General features: G+C 36.5%; 2 long non-coding RNA genes across 4 annotated transcripts in view; one reads left to right on the top strand and one right to left on the bottom strand.

The window, feature by feature from the left end:
- LOC103673252 overlaps nucleotides 1-19,107 on the top strand; it is a 428,647-nt gene that overhangs the window by 367,759 nt on the left and 41,781 nt on the right. The gene's annotated exons all lie outside the window — the stretch shown is intronic.
- LOC103673251 lies at nucleotides 10,312-18,324 on the bottom strand. Of its 3 annotated transcripts, none has more exons than XR_005832155.1 (3): nucleotides 18,060-18,324; nucleotides 15,332-15,412; nucleotides 10,312-13,190 (listed from the first exon to the last, which is right to left on the bottom strand). It is a non-coding gene; the product is annotated as an uncharacterized LOC103673251 (long non-coding RNA). The 3 variants fall into 3 exon arrangements; XR_571350.2 differs by having other exon boundaries at nucleotides 18,064-18,324; XR_571349.2 differs by lacking the exon at nucleotides 18,060-18,324 and adding an exon at nucleotides 17,101-17,818.

Genomic DNA, 19,107 nt, shown 5'->3' with positions numbered 1-19,107 from the left:
ATCAAGGTGTTAGTAGTGGCTGCCATCATTTCAGGGCTACTGGGGGAGGATTCATTTCCAGTCTCACTCACATGGCTTTTGGCAGGCATTAGGTCCTCATTGGCATCAAGTTTTCATCAACTAGGCCTCTCCTTTGGACAGCACACAACATGGCAGCTGTTACGCTTGAGAAAGGACTGGAGGGGTGCCCAAAACTAAAGTCATAGTCTTTTTGTAAACTAATTTTCAATTAGTTTGTGTGCCCAAAACTAAAGTCATAGTCTTTTTGTAAACTAATTTTCAATTACTTTTGTGGTATTCTATTTATTAGATGTAGTAGCCAGCCTGTACTCAAGAAGAGGGGATTATACAAGGTCATGAATACCAAGAGGTATGAATCATTGGAGGCCATCTTAGAGGCTGCCTATGTACCATAAAGAGGAAGAAATAAAATATAAATGGCATTCCAACTCAAAAGATTATCACAGGAAGAGACCTTGTGAATCTCTCCATCTGGATGGACTGTCCTCTCCACTTCCCACCCAGAGTTATGTAGCAGTTATAGAGACTTGTTTCTCCATCATGCCATCTGTAAAAGAATGGAACTTTTCAAATTCAATGCATGACTAACACCCAGACCGAAAGGTACATGTGTACAAACAAATTATACTTCCAAACGCAAATACAGAAAGTGAAATAGTACTAGACCTGTGTTTCTCATGTTTCATACCATTTTCTAAAAAGCATGATTTAGACTATTAAATTAACTGCTAAGGAATGTGCACCATGGTGAAAAAGAAACTTCATTTTTCACAGTTCTTGGCCTGTCTGTATGTATGTCTGGAACCTAAACACTGAGCAATTTCAAATTGTTGCCTCTTATTTCCTCTTTAATAAAAATCAAAGAGAGTGAAAAGGAGGAATGTATTTTCTCCGTTTTATCATGTTTCTCTCTTCATGTCCCTTCCATTACTCCTTTCTGTCTGCTGATCCATTCACCTCAGTAAAGTTCAAAGAAATTGAGCTTCTATTGTTCCATTTAAGGCAGTCTTATGAAAATGACCTTGCTTTCTCTACAAAGTTCTTTTCAATGGTAACAATGACTTTATTAAGTAATAAATTCCTCAGTGATAACTTGACACCTATGAAGTCTCAACTTTTAAACTTTCACTATAAGCAATCTACTAAAAGGAATTTTAGATTAACAATAGTAAAAGATACTTTTTCACCTGCTTCTAACTCAAACATAGTTTAACGCATTTGCATCATTCTTTTTCCAAAAGAAATACACTTTTGGATACAACCCAAATGTAAACAATTTCTGCCAAAAGGATAACTTTCTACAACATTTTGCTTAATTAAAATAGGGTTGGAATGGTCTTGAATACATTTTAAATAGTCTACATTTCCATACTTTCTAATTCCAAACTCTGAGTTTTATTTGTATATTAGACATCTGATAGATATTCCACAAGTATCTCAAACTCAACATACTTCAAAATGAACTCCTCCTCCTTCCCCACCAAAATCAACTCATAGAGCTGTATGTGTTAGTAGCAATTATTTAATAATCCCAACTCAATATGTAGGATTTTAAGGAGACCCAAACAATTTACATGACTTGACCAATGTATCTGGACTTAGAGACTAGCGAGTGTCTCTTCCCTCCTGGTCCTTCATTCTTTTGATTCCTCTGTTTTTATCAATGGCACCATTAAAGACTCCTACTCACCTCAAACCATCAAAGTCAAATTTAGTTCTTCCCCTCCCCCCCATACCCAGTCACTTGCCAAGTGTTACTACTCACACCTTGATGTTGCTTTCATTCTCTCTCTCACCATACTCATTCACGTCCTTATATCTTACCCAGGTCTATTTTTATTAGTTACCTTGACTTTGATCTTCACCCATTCTAGGCTACTCCAAGTGACAATTAAAGTGATGTCTTCCTTACACACAGTTTTGGTCATGTTATGGAAGGGTTCTAAAGCCTTGAGCGCCTTTCCATTGTTGACTAGATAAAACATTCTCTACATTTTAGCATTCTGGGGTCCACATAGTCTAATTCCTATAAATATTCTCTATCATAGGTCCTATAGTTCAGTAACACTGTCTTCTCTGGCTCAACTTAAAAACTCTATTTCCAGAAAATACCTCATACTCCTTCGACTGTGTTCACGTCATTTCCTCTGCCTGGAATAACACCTCTTTTCAATGTGGTGAAATCCTGCCCCTCTATCCAACTAACATGAGCATCACTTTATCTGAAACTCCCTTGGAATTGTTTCTGCCTTATTTGTGTCTCTTATTATATTCTTTCTAGCTTTAGAGGTCTACAACTATTGCTTTAACCTTTGCCATATTGTAAGTTTCCTAAGGACAATAACCACTTGTTTTCCAGCTGTGTTCTGCCTATGTGTGACTAATGTGGTTCTTATCTCCAACAAGACTCAATAAAGGTTTATTGGATTAATATACTTGGTCTATCTATGGAATGAAATCTAAAGCTTTCAAGATAGATGGCTGTCAATTTTGTTTTCAAGCACCTCTGTTATGGATACAATTATACTTTCAAGATATTGCAAATTTGGTTCCAGACCACTGTAGTGAAGCAAATATCCTAATAATGCAAGTCAAATGAACATTTCATTTTCCCAGTGCATATAAAAGTTATGCTTTTACTATACTGTAGACTGTTAAGTGTATAATAGCATTATGTCTAAAAAAGGGCACATACTTTAAAAATACTTTATTGCTTAACTAAAAAATGCTAACCATTAGGGCACCAGGGTGTCTCAGTCAGTTAAGCATTGGCCTTCAGATCAGGTCATGATCCCAGGGTCCTGGGATTGAGTCTGGCTTTGGTCTCCCTGCTCTGCAGGAAGTCTACTTCTCCCTCTGCCTTCCTCCCACTCATTCTCTCAATCTCTCTCTCCCTCTTTCTCTCAAATAAATAAATAAAATCTTAAAAGCAAATGCTAACCATCATCTGAGATTTCAACTAATCATAATCTTTTTTTGCTGATGGAGGGTCTTACCTTGATGTTGATGGCTGCTGACTGACCAGGGTAGTGTTTGCTAAAGGCTGGGGTGGCTGTGGCAATTTCTTAAAATAAGACAGCAATGAAGTTTGCCTCCTCAATTGTCTGTTCCTCCCATGCATGATTTCTCTGTAGCACGTGATGCTGTTTGACAGCATTTTATCCACAACAGAACTTCCTTCAAATTTGGAGTCAATCTTCTCAAACCCTGCTGCTGCTTTATCAACTCCTTTTATGAAATACCCTAAATCCTTTGTTGCCATTTCAACAATCTCTACAGCATCTTCACCAGGAGTACTTTCCATCTCAAAAAACCACTTTGCTTATCCATAAGAAGCAACTCTTCTTATGTTCAAATTTTATCATGAGATTGCAACATCCTAGTCCCAACTTCAGGCTCCACTTCTAATTCTAGTTCTCTTGCTATTTTCACCACATCTGCAGCTACTTCCCCCACTGAAGTCTTGAACCCCTTTGATTCATCCATGAAGGTAGGAATCAACTTCTTCCAAACTACTCTTCATGTTGATATTTTGGTCCCTTTTCATGAATCACAAATGTTCTTAATGGAATCTAAAATGGTGAATTTTTCCATAAGGTTTTCAATTGGCATTGCTCAGATCCCTCAGATGAATCACTATGTATGGCAGCTATAGCCTTATGAAATGTATTTCCTAAATAATAAGGCTTAAAAAACTGAAATGATTCCTTGATCCATGGACTATAGAATTGGTGTTGTGTTAGCAGACATGAAAACATTAATTCATTGTAAATCTCCATCAGAGCTCCTGGTGACCAGGTGCATTGAGTAGTAATATTTTGAAAGGAGATTTTTTTTTTTTCCTGAGCAGATCTCAACAGTGGGCTTAAAATATTCAATAAGCCATGATGTAATCAAATGGGCTATTAGCCAAGCTTTGTTGTTCTATTTAGAGAGGACTGGCAGAGTAGATTTAGCATCATTCTTAAAGGCCCTAGGATTTTTGGAATAGAAAATGAGCTTTGACTTCGACTTAAAGTCACCAACTGCTTTAGCTCCTAACAAGACAGTCAGCCTGTCCTTTGAAACTTTGGCACCAGGCATTGACTTCGCTCTAACTATGACAGTCCTTTTTCCAATAGAAGGCCATTTTGTCTACATTGAAAATCTGTTGTTTAGTATAGCCACCTCCATGAATTACCTTTGTAAGATCTGGAGAACTTGCTACACAGTTTCTACAACAGCACTTGCTGCTTTGCCTTCCACTTTTATGTAATGGAGACAGTTTCTTTCCTTAAACCTCATGAACCAAACTCAACTAGTTTCCAGCTTTTCTTCTGCAGCTTCCTCACCTCTCTCAGACCTCATAGAATTGAAGGGAATTGGGGTCTTGCTCTGGTTTAGGCTTTGGCCTCAGGGAGTGCTGTGGCTGGTTTGATCTTCTCTCCAGACCACTAAAACTTTCTCCGTATCTGTGATAAGGCTGTTTTGCTTTCTTATCATTCATGTGTTCATTGGAATAGCACTTTTAATTTCCTTCAAGAGTTTTCCTTTGTATTCACAAGTTGGCTAACTGTTTGGCACAGGGGCCTAGGTTTCTGCCTCTCAGCTTTCAACATGCCTTCCACACTAAGCTCAATCATTTCTAGCATTTGATTTAAAGTGAGAGACATGCAACTCTTCCTCACTTGAATACTTAGAGTCCATTGTAGAGTTATTAATTAGCCTAATTACAATATTACTGTGTCTTTAGGGAATAGGAGACCCCAGAAGAGGGAGAGAGACGAGGAAACAGCAGGTTGGTGGGGCAGTCAGGACACACATTTATCAGTTAAGTTTGTCTTCTTATATGGGCATGGTTCATGGTGCTACAAAACAATTACGATAGAAACCTCAAACATCACAGATCATAAATCACCATAACAATATAATGATAATGAAGAGTTTGAAATACTGTAAGAATTACCAAAATGTGACACAGAAACAGGATGTGCGCAAATGGTGTTGGAAAATAGTGCCAGTAGATATGTTGGATGCAGGGTTGCCACAAACCTTCAGTTTGTTAAAAAATGCAATATCTGCAAAGCACAATAAAACCAGGTATGCCTCACTAGAAACTTCCTTTATAGCCCTCTTAAAAGCCTCTTTTGAAGGCAGTTACTCTCTATTTGCCTCTGTCTTGTCCTTGGTTTTACCCGGGAGAAGGTGATGAAGCCAAGGCTTGCAAACAGGTGAACAAAGCTGGTGGTATTACAGTCCTAGAATGCTATGTATTTTCCTCCCACTTAATACTGTGATGAAGGTCACATCAGGCATAGCACTGAAGGAAAGGTGTTAAGCAGCTACCTCTTGATGTTCTCTAGATTTTGGATTTGGTTTTATTATCATCTGGCCAGTATGCTCCTCCTACATTTAACAACCTTTAAGAATTTTCCCAGAGCTGTCAATCACCAGCACAGGGCCTCCTGGGTCTAGATTCAACCTTAACCCTGCCATCCCATCCACTGTTCCAAAGGCTTAGTTAGTTCTGTTCCATCTAACTGAATTGTCTCTTCTCATCTCTCAGTCCAGGTAGAGAGTACCTGATCACTAGGTTTTAAATCTCTTATGTTTTTCTCTTTAATCCACAAATAACTATTTCTTTATCATACTTTCTCATTTCCCAAACCTCTTAGAAACTTCAGGAGGTGAAACAATAGAAACTGTCACAGATACATTTTTTAAAATTAAAAAATATTTTTAATTCTTGTTGGAGGCCAAGAATTATATCTTGTCAAGAACATTTCATGGTTGGGTCATCCAGCCAAGCCACAGGCAAGTCTTCCCTCATAGGTTTCACCTCATTACATTTGGATTTAGTCAAAGTAGAATAAGTGAGGTTGAACTGTCCAAAATGTTATATGAGCCTATGAGAAGGAAAGAAAATGCATCTCAAATTAGCACAGTTACCCAAATTCAAGCATGGCCTTTACTTCTATTTCAGTGCTACGTTATTGTGTTAGTCACCTTGTAATGCTAAATATATTTCATTGGTCTTAAGCTATGAAGCATTACTGGAGACTATCCCATAAAGATTATAATGAAGATTATAATGATGCATTACAAATACATAGCTAATTCAGCTGCTCAACACTGCTCAACAGCTCCTTTCATTTTTAAATTACCACTGTATTGATTTACCTACATATGACAAGGGTTCCAAATGTTTTACATACTCTCAGGGCCCCCATGTAGCCCTCACTTCCTATATTCAGATGGTTACTTCCCTATGTACTGCGAGCCTCAAGACTACTTAATATACTCTTCACCATAACTTGACTAGGAATCTCCTCAAATTGTCTTTTCACAGTTAATGCTTTTCACAAATAGTTTGAAAAAGCAGTTTCCTTTCCTTCTGCTTACCCAATAGGAGTACATTCCCCACCACCCTGCTTTGAAGTTAGGCATGGCCATGTGAATTGCTTTGGCCAATGAAATGTAAATGAATCTTTCCAGATGGAAGTTTTAAGTCAGTGACACATCCACTTTCCCCTCAGAGTTCTTGACACAACTCCAGATGCTGGCTGTTCCGTTTTGCTGAGTCTTGAAACCAAGGTAGAACAGACCCCCAGTCTATGCACGTGGACATGATTCATGAGGAAGAAAAAACCTTTGTGGTATTGAGCCACTGAAATTTGGGGGTTATTTGTTATCTTGACAAAAACCTAGTCTCAGAGTGGTATCGGGGAAAATGGTGGAGTAGGAATCTCCAAAAGCTTGTTCTACAAAAGCAGTGAATAAACTGGCAAGGGCTGTCAAAATCAACTTTAACAGGACTCTGGCAACTGACCAAGAGTTTATAGCAATGAGGTAAATGCTTAACCAAAAAAAAAAAAAAAAAAAAAGAATCTAGGTCTCAATAAGGAGCTTTATGGCATTTTAACTTACCCCTTCCCCATTCTCTACTCTCAGCTCACGGGTAGCCTTGGAGACAACAAACCACATTTCTAGTACAGATTTCTGGTACCAGAGGGAACAGAACAGAACTCACTCTCAAAGAATTATGGCCATTTTGACCTGTCTAGTGGCTCCCTGAAGGACCACCTCAAAGGGCTTACCTTTAGTTTGCCTAACTTGGAAAATTCCACAGCTGAGGTGACTACTCAGAGGGCATTTGTCAAAACCTTTTAAAGGCAAATGAATGGGCAGCTGCCACCTGGGGCAAGGAATAACAGGGCAAATAAGAAGCTGAAAAGCTTGGCAGAAAAGGCTGGCTAATGATAGAAGAAGTCTATATAAATGGAAAGATATTCTGTATTTATAGAATACAAGACTTAATATTGTTAAGATGGCAAGGCACCCCAAGTTGATCTATAGATTCTGTGACATCCCTATCAAAATTCTAATTCATTCTTTTCCTGAAATGAACAAGCTGATTCCAAAATTCATAATGAATTGAAAGGGAACTCTAATAGCCAAAGCAATCTTGAAAAAGAAGTACAAATTTAGAGGACTCACATTTCTTGATTTCAAAACTTGATACAGAGCTACAGTAATCAAAGTGTGGGATTGGCAATGGTAGACATATAGACCAATGGAATAGGACTGAGAATGCAGAAATAAACTCATACATTTATAGTCAATTAATTTTTGATAAGTGTGCCAAGACCATTCAATGAGGGAAAGAATAATCTTTTCAAAATATGGTGCTGAAACAACTGAATAACCACAGGCAAAAGAATGATATTGGACCCTTACCTCATACCATATATAAAAATCAATTGAAAATGGATCAAAGACTTCAATGTAAGAGCTAAAACCATAACATTCTTAGAAGAAAACATTGGTGTAAATCTCAAGTATCTCTGATTTGGCAATGTATTCTTAGATAGGACGCCAAAAGCACAAATGACAGAAGAAAAAAACAAGTTGGATTTTGTCAAAATTCAAAGCTTGTGTATCAAAGGACACATCCAATAAAGTGAAAAGATAATCCACAGAATGACTGAAAGTATTTGCAAATATCCTGTCTGATAAGGTCTAGTATCCATAAGATAAAGAATTCTTACAACTCAACAACAAAAGACAAACAATTAAAAATGGACAAAGGGACTTGAATAGACACTTTTCTAAAGCAGATATATAAGTGACCAATCAGGACATGAAAAGATGTGTAACATCATTAGTCACTGGGGAAATACAAATCAAAATCACAGTGAAAGACAGCTTCACACCCACTAGGAAGGTAATAATAGTAAAAATAATAAAATGGAAAAGAACAAGTGTTGATGAGAATGAAGAGAAACTGGAATCCTCATACACTGCTGGTGGGAATGTAACCTGATCAGCCACTGTGGAAAACAGTTTGGCAATTCTTTTAAAAGTTCAACATAGAATTACCATATGACCCAGCAATTCCCCTTGGGTGGAATCCAAGAGAACTGAAAGTAAGAGTTCAAACAGAAACTCGTACGTGAATGTTCATAGCAGAATTTTCACAGTAGCCAAAAAGTGGAAACAACCTAAATATTAATCAACTGGCAAATGAAGAAACATAATGTGTTGTATCCATACAGTACAATATTATTCAGCTATAAGAAGGAATGAAGTGATGATACAAGATACAACATGGATGAAACTTAAATACATTATGCTAAGTGAAAGAAGTCCAACACAAAAGGCCGCTTATTGTTATGATTCCATTTATATGAAATGTCCAACATTAATCTGGATTAATGTTTTCCAGGGGTTGAAAAAAAGGAAGTTTGAGGGAGTGACTGCTTACTGGGCATAGGGTTTCTTTTTGGAAAAATGAAAATGTTCTGGAATTAGACAGTTGTGGTGCTTTTACAACATTGTGAATGTACAAAGAGCCACTGAAGTGTGCCCATTAAAATGGTTGAAACAATGGATTTTACCTCAGTAGGAAAAAAAGGTTTAAAAAAAAACTTAGTCTTTCCTAATACTTTGCCTCTCTATTTTCATCATCCTCTTGTCTCAGAAAAAAAAAAAAATGTATATATACGCACACAATCTTTCTTTGCATAGCTACTGTCTTTGCCAGCACCTTTGTATCATACCTGTCTGTTTAATCTGACCTCTTGTGCCATCAGTCATCGCTCATTTCCAAATTCTTTCTTCAACTACTTCCGCTGTACCTATAAACAAACCTGTCCAAATCTTCCTTATCTTAAAAATAAGAAAACCAAAACAATCCCCCTAGTATTTTTCTCTCAAGTCATTCTTCCATTTGTGTTCCTTCCCCGCACCTACCAAAATATTAAAAGCCAACTCTATACTCTCTCCTTCTAATTCACTGACTTTCCATTAGTCCTCAAAACCCATCTGGTCTCTGAACCTTTCGCTAATCTAATGAAACATTATGAATATATTGGCAAAAGCATCCTTCTTACTTTTCAATCTCTACTGGTATAACTGCAGTGTTTGAATCTATATCCCCCTCCTTTCAATTTTCCTTTCTTGGCCCTGGTGACACTCTGCTCAACTGTTTCTTTCTTGTGTCTCTAAACCATTCTTCTTGGTCTCTTCTGCTGACCTCTCTTTCTCAACCTTCCTTTAGATAAAACATTTAGCCAAGTTCTGTCTTTAGCCAGTTTCATGGCCACCAACTGCCTTATGTCAAGTTGATATTATTCTTTAAAAGATTAAATTTTACCTGCTCCTTGAGGCCTTTCCAAACCTCCTAAATTAAATTAATATATTTTTGTACTTCTATCATAATACTTTTTATGGTATCTTGTCTTATGATAATTGTGTCATACATTCCAGTGTATGGTTTTAGATAGTGGGATTGGGTTCTTTTTTATCTCCATATATCAGTTATCACCTAGCGTAGTGCCTAGAATCTAATAGTGTTGGATAAATTGTATTATTTTCCTCATTTCTAAGAAATGAACAACTACAATGTTAAAGCAATATCAGACTTAAGTCAATGAACAATATTAGGTATGTGTAAATGTAAGCGATTCCTAATCACTCTTCCATGAAGTGCCTCTATGGATTCCCTAAAAATATAATCCATGCAGATACATATGATTTGGTATCTGATTGATCAACTATGGATTCTATCCCAATACTGCTCTTTGAAGATAGGATTATAGACCTAACCATACATGTCAGAAGGTATTCACATTCTCTAAATATTTTAAAACCACTAGTACAGAAGACAAGGAAATATTTCTGAGAAATCTCATTCAGAGATCTTAACTTGCACACTGTGCCAGTCTTTTAAATAGTCTTCAGAATTATTTATGATTCATGACTTCAAGCAATATTACTGAGTACCTATTGAGGGAGTTGAAGAAAATAAATACATGAACAAGATCATTTCAGAAAACAATTATTGCTATGAAGAACCTAAAGTTGGGTGAAAGAATAGAAAGGGATAGAACAGAAGACGCATTATCTTTTGTGATGAGGGAATTTTGTGGATGTAACATTTAAACTGAGATCCAAAAGCCTAGAAAGCAAAGATCTTGCAATAGAGTTGTCTTAGCAGAGGGAGCAACAGCTGTAAAGCTTAAGGCAGAAAACCTTGGCTTGTCTTGTGCTAGGCCAGGAGACATTATAGCTGGGACATGGTGGGGTTAGGGCACTTGGCAAAGTATAACATCTGGATGGGACAGGACTGTATTAGATCTTGTAGTTCATACTGTCATGCTGGGCTTTTATTCTCTGAATAAGAAGCCACTGGGGGGATTTAAACGGGTGACAAATATGATTTGATCCATCTTTTTAAAATTGCATTTTGGCTGCTGTGTAAAGGTGGAAGGAATAGATGTAGGGAAGCAGTTAGAACACAATGGCAGACCAGAAAGAGATAAAGGTGCATGAGGCAATCATAGAAGTAAATGCAAGGACTTGGTTGTAAGAAATCTGCACTTATTTTCTGAATTCCCTTTCCCCTACTTCCTCCTTCATTTCTTTCTTGTGTTTGTCTTACACGTGGCTAAGAAAATAGAAGTTTCTTCTCCTAACAAATGCACTGGGACTGCTCCTTTAAACACAAAGACCTAAGAAATTTAAACAGAAAGGACATAATAAGGGAACAATGTGTGTATTAGATTTCCTTCAGATCTGGTGGTCTGATTTATTTAGACAGTGAGCATGTGGACCAGAGCTTATTTTCATGACTGGATTATAGCCTCATAAAACAAAGCACCCTACGTATAGGATCACTTTTTCAGTGATTACGTTTTGTTTATAGTGTACAATTAGAGGCTGTTCCTTACTTTTGTTAACTGGATATTTGTCATTTAGAGCAGAAAAATGAAACAAGAAGCATCTAATTTGTTTCAACAGCTTTGTTATTTGGCAGATTTCTAAAATCCACATATGCTAATGTTTGTGTTAATTGCTTAATACCAGAATACTTGTCAGAACCAAATACTTTTGTAATTAATTATTTAAAACCCATCTAACAGTACAGCACGAATGGAAGCATGAGTGGTTTGAAATTTTTCCTGTGATATTTTCATTTTCTCTAATCAATGCATTTTAGTAATAATTAATTTGGAGAGAAACTGTTTAATGAGACATTTAAATAGCCTACCATTGTGTAAAATGCTTATTCACTATAATGAAGACAATTTATTAGATAATTAACAAATATATATTAAACATTTACCATGTTCTAAGACATGTTTCTAGGACATTATAAGATAACTGGGAGAAGACACAACAAATACACGTAAGCTTGTTAGCTCTGCAGTATATGACATTTATTATTTTCAGCAATAATGTATTTTCTAATACCAACATTCACTGAAATTCCAGGTATGCTTATAGTTAGAAGGCTTGACTTCATTGCTCCCAGTCACATGAATGAGTTTTATTTTATTATTTTTTTTGAATTCTTGTATTAAATGCTAATAACCTCCTTTTATTTGCTAATCAGTTTAGTGCATTAAATATTAGCACAAAATACTAACTGGTTTCCAGGCACACCGCTTTATTTTTGCCCAGGACCCCAATGTTTGACGTTAGCAGGGCTCTTTAAAACTAGTGTGCTTCCAGCATTTCATTGATTCACACTGAATCAGTCCCTCGATCATCCAGTTAATTTTAACCTTGACCTCCCACAGCTGTACTGCTTTACTCAGTCCCAAAAAGTCCCTGCTTCTGCTTCTTATGAAGCAATAGTAGAGAGGAGAAACAAAGCCCATTCCTTTAAGAAAGATTCTGCCTCCTTTTTCTTTTTCTTTCTTTCTTTCTTTTTTTTTTTTTTTTTTTGTCATCTCTCTCTCTCTCTCTTTTTTTACATTCTTAGATTTTTACTAATATTTTCCTACGTGCTAGTTTTTCTTTTTTGGCATCTGTGAAATCTCTTAATCTAAGTTTGTCCCTCTTTTCTTATTTCAGAAAATATTTGTACAGCTCCATTTTTATTTCTTCCCTTCTGATCTCCTTTTACCCATGTATTGGTACTTCTGCTTCTGTCTACCATCTCTCTTAACTTTTCTTTTTAATTTACAGTTACTTCATTGTTCCCTGCTTTAATCTCAGAGTTTCCCAGGCTGATCTTCCAACTCACTAATATATTATTTAGTCACATATTATCCATTATTTATCTCAATTATTGTGTTCTTATTTATGTATTATATTTTCAGACCTAATATTTCCATTTGTTCTTTTTTATGATTTTTTTTAAATTTTTTGTTTCACATTTTTAGTATCTCCCCCTATGTCTTTTAGTATGGTTAGTATTTTTCTCTGCAATCTGTGGTCTTTCTGTTCTTTTGCTCCTGCTTTTTTGGTTATATTTTTAAGTTTGGCATTTTTCTTTGAAGTAGTTGTCCTCTTTGGATGTCCTATTATTTTGGCTTATAAGTTTATATTCTTACTGAGAATATAAATTCCTCTGATACTCCTGGGAATATCAGGCTCTTCTTATGGTGGAGCATTCCACAAGTAATGACTCATATTTGCTATCACCTCACCAAGTATCTCTTTAGGTCAGGGCTTAATTTTTAAACTTTCAATGAGAAATAGCATGGGAAGGAGAAAATACCACTAGATGAAGATTCATCTGCCCTGTGAACTTAAAAGGAGGGGAAACAGAGGAGGCAAAGGTCAATCAGTACTCACCAGTTTATCCAGCATTCAGCTCATCAAGGCTTCTGAGCTGCTCTTTGGATACTACAATTTAGACCATTGCCTCAGATTTTTGCAGAAAGGGGGGCAAATGATGACTGTCTCAAGGCAACAGCAGTGTAAAAAACAGAGAAGACTGTTAACCACTTCTCAGTAACACAGACCCTCTCACTTGAAACAGCTGCCTTTTACCCCACACCACAGCAGTCTCTGCCACATCATCCAAAATAGCCCTCATTCTCAAGACTGTCTCGCATTTTTAAACAACTTGAGTCCATGTTTCTCTTTATACTTTCTTCAGTGTTGATTTGGGAGTAAGTAATTATAAGCCTATGATAATTACTATATTGATAGGAAAAGGAAGTTCCTCCAAATAAAGGTAAAAATGAAACACTATAAATATCCATGAATAGGGCAATGGTTAACTTAATCCTGATATATTTATACTATGGAATGCTCATAATCTGTTAAAAAATCTGGTGGATTGAGATGTATTGATAGAAAGGATCATGATTTATAATATAGATGAAGCAGGAATATATTTATAATATGTCATTTAATAGAATCTTTGTGAATATGTGTGTGCTTATAATAATAGGAAAAGTCTGAATGGATATATACTTAATGAAAATTGTCAGAGTGGGGTAAAAAATCAGGAGAGACTTTCACTTTTTGCTTTACATATATTTCAGTTGTTTGAATGCTTTCTATTTATTATATAGCAATTGATGAATGTACAAACAGATGGAAAGTGTATAACCAGATGGGGCAGAAGACTTACAGGGTGCTACTTGATTCTTCCTCTGTGTCCTATATATTGTATATGTCTCCTTTTTGTCTCTTTTCCACAAAAGCAAACATTTCCCTTGTACTATATCCTGGGGAATTGTTAGGTTTTGATAATATGTTTGAGTAAATAATATATTACTAAATTATATACCAATAAAAGAATGAATGCCTGAAATAAAATTGGGGCTATAGTATGTAAGATTGTAGTTTCCTTCCTTGTTTTTCTATATAGTTATTCCAAACTGAAGCTCAGTCTCACACAATTTTTATCTCCCACATAAGGTAGGAACACTGTACTTATCTTATCCGTGCACTACTGTGCAAGAATCCCTCTTGATACAACCAGTTTCTTCTCCCTACTTACAACTGTCTTAGAACAAAGTTGAAAGTCCATAAAATTAGGCTGTTGCATTTTATCTAGGTATCTTAGATTTGTAAAAAGTTTGGTTCTCTGAATTCCAGAAGGCCTGTGTTCACAGCTATTCATAGAAATATAATTGCTTGCCAAAATAAAAGCAGAATAATGTTTTATAAAAACATAAATTTGGAAATGCAACAACCAGTTGTCCAAGTATCTGTTGAAGGGCAGTCTGTTATTTCTCCAGCAGTTTTAATACAGGTGGTGGTATCATTTGAAGTTAATAAAATTGTTAGAAGTGGTGCACTTATTTTTGGTTGGTAATTTGTTCATGATCATAAACCAATGACAACCAATCAAATTTACGAAATCTGAAAGCTTCTTTATACCAGAATGGTGTTTTTAACGATCCATAAAAAAGGTGCTGCTTGTTTGCCTAAGGAGAATGCCTAATAAAATCCATAGCCTATTGAATTTAGAACACTTGGCAGGATACTACCTTATCATAGCACCCCAAATAGAGGGATATCTTGTCGACGTAGTCCTGGATGCGGTATTACTCAAAGCACATATGACTGATTATTCTAGCTCATTTACTGTTATTTGACTGTTAAAACCTGCTTATTCGTTTAAATACAATTGGCAGTTGGCAATGTATTCAAACAAAAGGAAGCATAAATGAAAATGTATCATGTGGAATGACTAAGGCACGGACTTCAGACTTGGATAGAACTGTGTTTATATCCTAGCTGCACCACTAACTGAAGTAAAATTTACTTAACTTCTCTGAGCATCAGCTTCTCATATATAAACTGGAGATAGCACAGCTTACTCCCTGGAGTGGCAAAAGAATAAATGAAATTATGTTTATAAATGCCTGGCATATAGTAGGCACTCCGAACATGGTAGTAATTATTATTCTGTCTCTTGCCAACTTTGCCCTTCTTTATGCCTTGCCAACATGTACAAAGACTTAGCCAGCTTTTCCCATACACCCTCTTCTTTAAACCAACCCTCACTCTCCTAGGGGAGACACAGGATACGTAATTGGTGAAATCAACAAATTGTTTGACATTTATTAGGATTTGACACCTGCAATTCCTTGTGACAGTCCTGATGTTCTGAGAACACTGACCACCAGACGAAGAACAAGCCACTTCCGTCCAGCTTAACCTAAAAAGAAGGAAAGTGAGTTGAGGCTGTTCTGTTTTTCTAGCTGGCTAGTCACCAGCAATTTTAACCTGTTGTCGTGTTCAGTAGGGAAAAGGTAAAATCTTTAAAGTCAACAGGACTCAATTCCAAGGAAAAACAGAAAAGCTAGTTTCTTTCTTTCTTCCTTTCTTTTTCATAATTCTCGGAGGAAGCTTATAAAATAAGGCTTTGTTTCTGCTTCACTGAATGCAGGCTGTGTACTGCCTGGTTCCAGCTCTGGGATGTTATGGTTTGTTCTCAAGAGCCCTGAGGGAAACCTTCCTACTTAAGGCAAAAGCAACTAATAATTGTGAAATACAAATCTGAAAGATTAATTTAGGAAAGCAGTCTGTTTCTGTACTTAAATTCAGTCACTGCTTGTTTGAATGTGTGCACGTGTGTATTTGTGTGTGTGTGTGTATTTGACCACATTGTTTTAAACAAGTTAAACAAGAAAATGTAATTTTTCCATATTAATGCCTTTTTGGTATTTTCTACAGAAAGACCCAGACAACTATTTCATTGCATGAGAAATACTATCGAAGGCTTATTATAAGAGCTCTTTCTGCAAAAATAAGAGAATGTATTTACTAAATACATGGCAGAAAAAAATTAACTCTAAAAAAATGGTTAAAATAAATGCATATCCTAATTTTTTTTAATTCGTCTTCTACAAAGGGATTTGCAAGAGACAAAATTGTGAACAATTAATAACCAAAGGTCTACTTTCAGAGTTGAGTTGGCCCTAAATTCTGGTCTGCTTCACTCAGTAACCTCAGTTTGGGACCCAACTTCACTCTGGAAGGATGCAATGAAGAAGAAAAAAAGTGAATATGTAATTTACCACATTATAAGAAAAGAAAATCGGGGCGCCTGGGTGGCACAGCGGTTAAGCGCCTGCCTTCAGCTCAGGGCGTGATCCCGGCGTTCTGGGATCGAGTCCCACATCAGGCTCCTCTGTTATGAGCCTGCTTCTTCCTCTCCCACTTCCCCTGCTTGTGTTCCCTCTCTCGCTGGCTGTCTCTATCTCTGTCAAATAAATAAATAAAGTCTTTAAAAAAAAAAAAAAAAGAAAAAGAAAATCAGCAGCCTCAGAAAAATAAAATTCAGTATCCATGTATGATTAAAAAAAAAACCCCAACCTCTTAGCAAGCTATGTCCACACACACACATACACACACACAAAGTTAACTGACAAAGAGTATCTGCAAAAGCATCTTACCAACATCACAATTTGATGGTTAAAAGTATGGCCCTGAATATCAGGTACAAACCAAGAATTCCCATTATCACTGCTACTTTTAACATCATACGGAAGATCCTAACCAGCACAGCCAAATTAGAGGAGAAATAAAATATGTAAGGATTTGAAACAAATAAAATATCCTTCATTTGTAGATGTTGTGGCTGATTTCACAGAAAGCCTCCCAAAAAACCCATGAATAAATTGTTCAAATTAATAAAACAATTTTTAAAAATACAAGATAAAAAGATGTACAAAAGTCAAACATATTTCTATATACCACAACCAAGCAGCTGAAAAATATGTTTATAATTTTCATAAAGAAAATAACAATACCAAATGCTTACACACTATTTTATGTCAAGGACTGTTCTATGCACTCTATATATGTAAGAGGTTTAAGATATGTATAAATTCATTGGCACACCTCCTTTTGTGTCCACTTCCCTCAAATGCAGGCTGGACAGAATGATTCATTCTTCTGGGTAGAATAAGGAAGAAGTGATGTGATGATTCTGAAATTAGGTCGTAAAGAGGGTAGCCTCTGCCAAGCTCTTCTTCTCTATCATTTGCCCTGGAGAAAGCCAGCCACAGCCACGACATCATAAGGACCCTTCAGCATGTTTGGGAGAGGCCCACATCGAGAGGAACTGAGGTCTCCTGTCAATAGCCAGCGCTACTTGCCAGTGAGTGATGCAGTAGAGCCCTATCATCTTGGTTGCCACATCATCACAGACCTCGAGTCAGGGCTCCCCAGCCAAGCCCATGCATCTTCTTGTCCCACAGAAATTATAAGAGATAGTACATGCTTATCATTGTTTAAAGCCACTAAATTTTGCAGTAATTTGTAACAAAGCAATACACATTGTGTGGTCTTCACATGTCTGTAAGATAGATACTATTCCTATAGTCAATTTACAGATGAAGCAAGAGACAGAGATTAAGTGGCAAGCTTTAGATCATACAGTGGAGATGTGTAGCCAATAGAGAGGGGACTCAAGCACAGCCAGGTGGCTTCCAATGTTTGTTCTTATAATGATGATATTGCACTACATTATATTTTCCTTCTGAACCCTCAAATATACTTTATATTTTATTTAATCCCCTTTTGCATTAAATACCTCTCTCCTGCAGACTTCCAACCTCATGATTCACTAGGGCTTAGTTGGTACTTGTCTTTTCTCTTGCTTGGATCTACTTTCCTGAACCCCATACCATCGTCTTTTGAGAATAACATTTCCTCTTGTCCAAGATCAAGAAAATATTGATTGTTATTTTGCCACCAAATACTGACTTGTTATTATTGCCCCAAATCCAAATCATAAATAGGATACCTCAGAACAGGTTTTAAATGTATCCCTCTCAATCCGTGATAATGTCACTTACGTACTCAGGCCTCCCGTGGTTGGCTGATCAGTGGATGCTTCACTCCAGATGCTTCTGAAAGTCAGCCTAACTAACTAACCTAACTCCACCTTCCTCAGGGCTTACAAAAGGTCTACTCTTTGCTTTGTTCAGAGATTTCATTCTATACCCACAATTCTTATCTGTTTAGCAAGTAATAAATTTGACTTATTTGCCTCAGGTATACATAAAGAGTGGTCTTCTCACTTGATGCTTTTTTCAACCTCTTGATTTGCTGGAGAAAACCTTGAAATAAGTCTGTAAGTGAGAATATGTGGGAGATAAACTTTGAGTCATCACATGTCTGAAAATTCCTTCTTCCTGACTGATTTAATTGGTAGTTTGCCTGGGAATAGAATTTAAAGTCACGTATCACATTTTTCCTCAAATTTTGAAGGTCCTGCATCATTGTCTGCTGACATCCAGTTGTTGCTGATGACAGTTCTGATGCCAGTAGGATTCATAGTCCTTCAGAAGTGATTTTTTTCCTCTCTGGAAAGTGTTAGAATCTTCTCTATTTTGACGTTCTGAAATTTCAGAAGAATTTTTTAGATGCCAGTCATCTTTCATTTTTTAATAATTCTGCTATTTTGTGATCCCTTGCATTCTTAAGACACAACCATTTGCTTTCATATATGCCATGCTTTTCCTCTTCTGTTTACATTCTAGTAAATTTCCCAAACTTTATTTTCCAGTCCTTCTGCTGAAAGTTTTCATGTTTATAATGATTAATTTTATGTGTCAACTTGAATAAGCCACAGTACCTAGATATTTGGTTAGACACTAGTTTAGATATTGCTGTGAAGTTACTGTTTTTAGGTGAGATTCGCATTTAAATCAGTAGACTTGAATAAAGGAGATTTCCCTCCACGGTGTGGAGGCCTTAAGAGAAAAAGACTGCGATCCCCCGAGGCAAAGGAAATTCTATCTCTAGACTGTCTTTGGACTCAAGTTATAATAGCAGAAAACAGCAGAAAAAGTTTTTCTTTTAGGTTGCATTCTTCTAATATTTCTGATAGTTAATTGTCCA

This window comes from Ursus maritimus, unplaced genomic scaffold (assembly GCF_017311325.1).
Source record: "Ursus maritimus isolate PB19 unplaced genomic scaffold, ASM1731132v1 scaffold_4, whole genome shotgun sequence".
Classification (NCBI taxonomy): Eukaryota; Metazoa; Chordata; class Mammalia; order Carnivora; family Ursidae; genus Ursus; species Ursus maritimus.
Note: the sequence above shows the minus strand (reverse complement) of the source record. Positions and strands in the feature narration are given on the sequence as shown.